The following is a 6,847-nucleotide window of genomic DNA, read 5'->3' as shown; positions in this document are numbered from 1 at the left end:
GCCATTCTCACTGGTTATTGGGGAGCCCTGGTCCAACAGAACCCCAGATTGAGTAAAGGCTGATATAAGGCTTGGGCCCCTCATGTTCTGTTACATTCAATGTATCCTCACACCCTCCAGTCAGCAGGAGGCAGACTTGGCAACGGAAGCTAGGATCATAAAATGGTGCAGTAATAGAAGTAACTGGACCAGGAAGAGGAGGCATCTGCTCCAACGATGTCATAGCCATTGGTGGCCACAGGGAGGTGAGACTGGTCATGTAGCCGTGTGTCAGGAGTAATGATTGTAGAGGGGCGGGGCATGAAGAGTGCCATTCTGAAAACTGTGACCCGCATGTAATTGTCTAGCCAGCAAGAATACACGCGGACACCAGGATCCTTCCACAGCAAACCTTTTATTGTTAATGAAAGGAGGAAGACCCCGGGCCCCGAAAAGGCACCGCTTATATACCCCTGGAGTGGCGTGTTCATTTATGATTGGCTGCTTACTCGCTGCCTGCCAAAACGCCCCAGGATGGGCTGTGACTTGGTGCGCGCTCACTTCCGGCACATGCGCAACAGCTTGTTTATCGGGATGGGCAGCGGATGTCAGCGCCATCTTGTAATGGCAATTGATCTCGCTGCCAGCACTACGGCGGTAGCGGCTTCCTACAGGAAACAGTGCTGTCGAGAAGCAATATACTCTGCATAACTGATTGTCACCTTCTCACTTCGATACCTCGTGAGTTTGATTGATTTTCTGAATTCACTGGTAATTGGAGCCTTAAAACCACCTTTCCTGAGCAAGGAGTCTATTGTCTGGATGTGATTCCAGTCTTGTTCCTTAGCAACCTCAGGTAAATATGTGGCTGTGCCCTTGATGCCTTTTTCATTGATGAATTCAATCCAAATCCCATGGACCCCTACCTCCCAGTCCAGGTAATCACTGGCATCTTCAAAGTTAGTAAGAAGGGAGACAGAACAGAAAAGTTTGGGCAGCTCCTCTCGGGTCAGGGGAGGAAATCGGCTGTCCTTAAGTGCACTGGTTAACGTGTATTCCCTGAGTCCTGAATGAAGATTCATGGCTGAGAAGGTCCCAGTGCAGCCACGAAGCCGCTTGTCTTGTCCTGTCTTCCAGGTTACAAAGAGAGGATAGGGGTCATTGGTGAATCTAGGAAGTCGTGGCTGTGGAAAGCCATAGAGGTGACAGTAGAGTACATCAAAGCAGTAGCAGCACATTTCTGCAGTCACTACCAGGTTCTTAGTGGTATTGGCAGTTCCATTGGGCCAGGGGAGAGGGCTCAGGGCTCCAGATGCAGGATTCATTCATGTAATAGGAGAGAAAAACAGTCTTTTAAATTTATAGCTATTTTATAATAGCCTAAAGGTTGCCACTGGTGTGGGCCCAGGTTGTAAGGCTCCCATCAGAATCATGGTCGCATTAACGGCCCTCAAGTCTTATAACAATCTCCACTTTCCAGACTTTTTCTTAATGACAAATATTGGGGTATTCCAGGGAGACTTACTCTCTTCTAAATGTCCTGCCTGTAATTGCTCTTGCACTAGCAATTGAACAGCTTGTAATTTTTCTGCGGTTAGGGACCACTGATTCACCCAGATGGGTGAGTCCTCCTTCTAGGTGATTGGATCGGCACAACACCCTAGGAGTGCAGCTGAATCAATAGCCCCCATCAAAAATACCCTGAGCCTCTTCTTCCAGAGTTACCATGGACCTCAATAGGATGAATAATCCCATTTTCACTTTTTCCTAATCCTTTCCCTGGAGAAAACCTAGAGTTTATCATTTGAGCCATGATTACTTCATTAGGGCTGTACATAATCAATCCCAACTGGGATAATAGATCTCTGCCCCAGAGATTAATGGGAAGGCCCGGGATGACATAGGGTTGTATATTCCCTGTATTCTCTTCTTTATCTTTCCATGTCAACACCTTAGAGCTTTGCTATGGATTTTGATTTTGGCCAATGCCCCTTAAATTAGTTAAAGTTGGGGTCAGAGGCCAGGTGGCAGGCCAATCACTTTTGATAATTTTCACATCAGCTCCTGTATCAACTAAACCTTGAAATGCCTTCCCGTCAAGAAATATTGTCATCATAGGTTTTTGTTTAACTATAGGTTGTACCCAGTATGCATCAGAGGAACCAAAGCCTTGATCTCCTCTCTTAGTACTCTTATATTTGTGATTAGTAGGAATCAATGGAAGTAACAATAGTTGAGCTATCCTTTTTCCTGTAGGAATAGTGACTATATTCTGTATTGCCTTGGCTATTACCTTAAACTCACCTTGATAATCACTGTCTATAACTCCAGGAAAAATTTGTAGTCCCTGCATAGTAGCACTGCTTCTTCCCATTATCAGGCCAAACACATTTGGATGGAGTGGTCCAAACACTCCAGTGGGTGAGGCTTGATGTCCCATTTCTGGGGTTAATATTGTGTGGGTGGCAGAACTGAGGTCTAGTCCTGCACTTCCTGGGGTTGCTCGACTATGTTCAGAAAGGGGTTGTTGTTTGTTGGCATGATACTGACTGCCCCATAAGCCTGTTTTGGCTTGTGTTGGCTCGGGGCCTGGGGCTGGCCCCTGTTACTGTTTCCCTGATTATGGGGAAGGGTGATTCCTTGTGTATCTGTCTTGGACCTACATTCACTAGCCCAATGCCTTCCATGTTTGCAAAGTGGGCATAGCCTGGGCTGTTTTCTGGGCTGTCTCTAGGTTAACTCATTTTCTGCTTTGCAGTATTTTGCAAAGTGTCCAGGCTTGCCACTCTTAAAACAGGTCTTTTTGTCTCTGTTTGCCAAAAAATCTCTTACTGATTGTCCTTGCATGGCAGCTGCCATAGCTTAAGCCCTGTTGATAGGAGGGCCCTATGTCAGAACAGAGTCTGATATACCCAGTAAGGTCTGTCTTTTTCCTATAGGGTCTAATGGCCACTTGGCAGACAAGATTTACATTTTGATATGCAAGCTGTTTCACATAATCTACACCTGCCTCTGCATTACCAAAAATCCTCCCTACTGTTGTCATTAATCGATGAACAAAATCAGAAAATTATTTATCAGGCCCTTGTCTGACTGAGGTCAAAGATGTACCGGGGTCTCCCTTTACTGGGAGTTTGCACCAAGCCTTCATGGCCGCATTTTGAATTTGAGCAAATAAGCCTGGGTCATATTGCATCTGGTTATCACTAGAAGCAAATTGCCCTTCTCCTACTAAGGCTTCAAAGGACCAACAATTACCTGCCTGAATATTTCTCCTAGCTGTCTCTTTACAATTCTCATGATACTCTGATTTCCAAATAAGATAATCACCACCGCTAAGAACTGCTCTCACTAGAGTATTCCAATCACCAGAGTCAGCCACTCCTCTGCAACAGATTCTAAGATTGCAAGAGTAAAGGGAGCAGTGGCACCATATTGTGCCACTGAATTTTTTAATTCTTTAATAATTTGAAAATTAAACCCTGTGTGATGTCTCCAAGCAACCTCTTGAGCGTCTCTAGTATTTGATACAGGGAAAACCTCAGCCTCTCTCTCATCTGGCTGATCTGTGGCTGAACTAAAACCAGAGGACAGGGGCTGGCTTTGGACTCTGGGTTGAGGAACACAAGGACCTGGGTGATTTCCCAATTAACCTCGCCCTCTTGAGACATCTTCCCTGTCCTTAATTTTTGTAACTGATTAATTAAGTCCCAATACTCTTTCTCTAACTCTATTTGTTGTTTAAGCAGAGAAATTTTGTCCTGTAACTCCTTTCTGGGATCTACAACCACCATCTCCATAGCAGGAGCATCTGGAGGTGGAGGAGCAGAGGGAGTGGAAGAGGACCATTCAGGGTCGTAATTTTTTGCTGTCTCTTCCTCTAGGTCAGCACAATCCGGCTCTGTCAAATCAATTACTTCAACCTTTGGTCATATTTTGGATTCTATACTTTTCTTTGTCTTTTGAACATGAAAGACAGCATTTAAACAGCAAAACAGAAGCAAACAATTAACACACATAAGCAGCAAAGAACAAAACAAAAACAGAGAGTTGAAATCAGGCTGAGAGTTGAATTCAGGCTGACTTATTACTTGCCCCATTATCATTACTATGACTTACTGATCTCCACACGGCAGGTTTCCACGGCAATTACCTCTGTTTCACTTCTGAATTTTCAGTTGACCCTTCTTCTGGTAACATCCCTCACTGGGTCTCTCCTTCTTGTTGCCCCACGTTGGGCGCCACTTTGTAAGGAGCCGTCCTGCTGCTCCGGTCCGCGGGTCAGGGAGCAAGAGAGAGAGTGGGGACAGGGATGCGAAGAATGGAGACAAGATGAAGTCTGGTCAAAGACGAAGTCTGCCTGCTGGAGATGGAGCCTGCTCTGGAGACAAAGTCTGCTGCTGGAGACGGACTCTGAGTCTGTCTGGAGACGAAGTCTGTCTGCTCTGACTAGTCTGTCTGCTCTCTGCCTGCAGTCTGTCTGCTCTCTGCCTGTGACTACCTCTGACTGCTCCTTTTATATCCCTCCTGAGTCTCTCAAGTGCTGGGGTTAAAGGCGTGTGCTACCACTGCCTGGCCTTGAATGAAAGGATCAAGATAATTATCAGAGTGTGCTCAGCAGTTGTAAACAAGTCTCTTGTCAGGGTATATGACTCAAGATGGCTGCAAAGATAATAGTCGCCCTCGGCTCAGAGTCTGCTCCCAACACACAACCAGGTGAACATTACTATAACTTACACAGTCAGCCATTGGCTCATTGTTATCAATGAAATCTACATAGATCAAGTCTAAACACTGATTGGGAAATAGTGTTTTGTAAAATGTCTATTACTTTCCCATCTCAGGTTCAAGACAATTCCAATCCCACACTTCAATACTTTTAGTTGGTCACAAGTAAGAGTTACCAGTTAAAATTTCCATTATCAGTGTCAGTCTTAGTCTGAGGTACCAACAGCCACACTTTAAGGGAGTGGTGGGAGTTCCATTTAATTCTCCATTTTAACCTTCTTTTGGCCCATCATGTCTGCTTATAAATGGTAATGGGGGATCCAAGACACAGTTGCTGCTACCTTGATGGCTGTTGGTGTTGTCAGGATTACAGGAAAGGGTCCCTTCTAAGCAGGCTCCAGAGTCCATCTGGGTAGGCAGAAGACCCACACTAAGTCCTTAAGCTGGACCAGATGTATTACCTCAGTCAAAAAGGAAGGTATTGAGGTTGATCAGCTGCGTTGGATGTCTCTGATCTCCTGCTGCCGTGCTTGTAGACATGCCTATTAGACAGTTCAGTAGCTTGCAGCTGTCCTTTATTAGTACTGAGAGGAGGATACATCCAAACCTTATTTCAAATGGTGTCACTTTATCTCTGTAGGGAGAGCATCAACGATAGGGAACAAATCTATCCAGCCTTTGCCAGTTTCTGCCCAGAACTTAGTCAGAGTCTTTAATAATTCTATTTATCCTACCTGCCCTTAATTCTGTGGTCTATATGCATGGTGCTCTTTCCAATGGCTCTTTTTGGTTCAGACTGTCAGGCCCTGAAGGTTAGGCTGTTGTCAGACCCCATTAAGAGGGGAGCACAAATTGGGGAATAACATCCATCAGTAACTGTTTAATAACTTACCCTAGCTGTTTCTGACCTGGAAAGAAAGGCTCCTACCCATCTATGAAGTCTAGTAAATACTGGTAGCCACGTCTTGTTAGATAAACTTCAGTAAAATCCAAACCCCAGCATTGGCTGTAACCATGTTCCTTTGCTCCAGTACCTAGAGGAACAGATTTTCTTCCTTTTGCATTCATTTAGGCACAGGCAGCACAGTAGTTGGTAATTTGTTTAACACTTCCATCCAGGTGGCTTAGGAAGTATCTGTCTCTGGTCAATTCTTTTAAACTGGTTGATACTAGGTGTGTGGACTGGTGAATTTGTGAAAGAAAGAATGGCCCCAGCCTCTCCAGTAGGATAGTGAGGACACCTGTATAGAAGAGCCCACCATCCTCCGTTTTAGTAGATCTCTGGTGTCTAGCCCAATTTTCCTCCTCATATGTTGGTATGAGGACATCTATACATAGTGCAATCTAGTAGGTCTGAATCAGGCACAGGAGGGTGAGAACTGAGGTGGGGTCCAACGTTTGTAGTGGTCACACTGGCTTGATGGCTGCCCTTCTGCCATGGCATCAGGAAATCTGTTGCCTAGGCGTCTGTCAAGTCCCCTTCTGGTGCCCAGGGCAATGGATGATGGTAAGTCTTTCTGTCAATCAAATAGCTGATAGGAGGGCTGAGATCTATTTTCCATCTTCCTTCTTGCTCCTAGCACAAGACACTGTGAAATAATGCAGAGGCAAACTCATATTGGCTGTTGTTGTAGATGTTCACAGTCCAACCATTTCCCCTACTTATGCCTGGGTCAAGACCACCAGCTCTGCCTTTTGAGCTGATGTTCCCTGAGACAGAGATTAGGCCCAGATTACCCCTGTGAGTGTCACTACAGCCACCCCTGCATACTTAATCCTGTAACGTACATAGCTGCTCGTAGCAGTTGCCTTTCTAAGGGGCAGATCTCAAATATCTGGCCATCCATACTGCAGGTAGCCAAAGACCTGGATGCAGTCATGAGCTGACTGCTCAGTCTCACACAGGAGTACTGCTGGGTTTCATACTGAAGGACTCTCTAACAGGCCTAAGCATTGCAACCCTCTTCCATCTGCCTTCCTAACCATTAGATTGCAGTCCCAAAATTAGCATCAGGGTCTATTCCCTTTGGCCATTGAGTCATTCCTATGACTAAATACCAAAGTACAGCTACCCCAGCCCTCAGAGATTCAATGAGACCTTAGGGAAGGGGCTGAAAGAATGAAGGGACAAGAGACACAA

The 6,847-nt window shown here is 45.4% G+C and overlaps 1 pseudogene; it reads right to left on the bottom strand.

The window, feature by feature from the left end:
- Positions 1–270: 270 nt before the first annotated feature.
- On the bottom strand, positions 271–1,329 carry LOC114633401 (annotated as a pseudogene).
- Between the last annotated feature and the right edge of the window lie 5,518 nt (positions 1,330–6,847).

The sequence above is a fragment of the Grammomys surdaster genome, unplaced genomic scaffold, assembly GCF_004785775.1.
Source record: "Grammomys surdaster isolate TR1022 unplaced genomic scaffold, NIH_TR_1.0 611, whole genome shotgun sequence".
Taxonomy (NCBI): domain Eukaryota; kingdom Metazoa; phylum Chordata; class Mammalia; order Rodentia; family Muridae; genus Grammomys; species Grammomys surdaster.
Note: the sequence above shows the minus strand (reverse complement) of the source record. Positions and strands in the feature narration are given on the sequence as shown.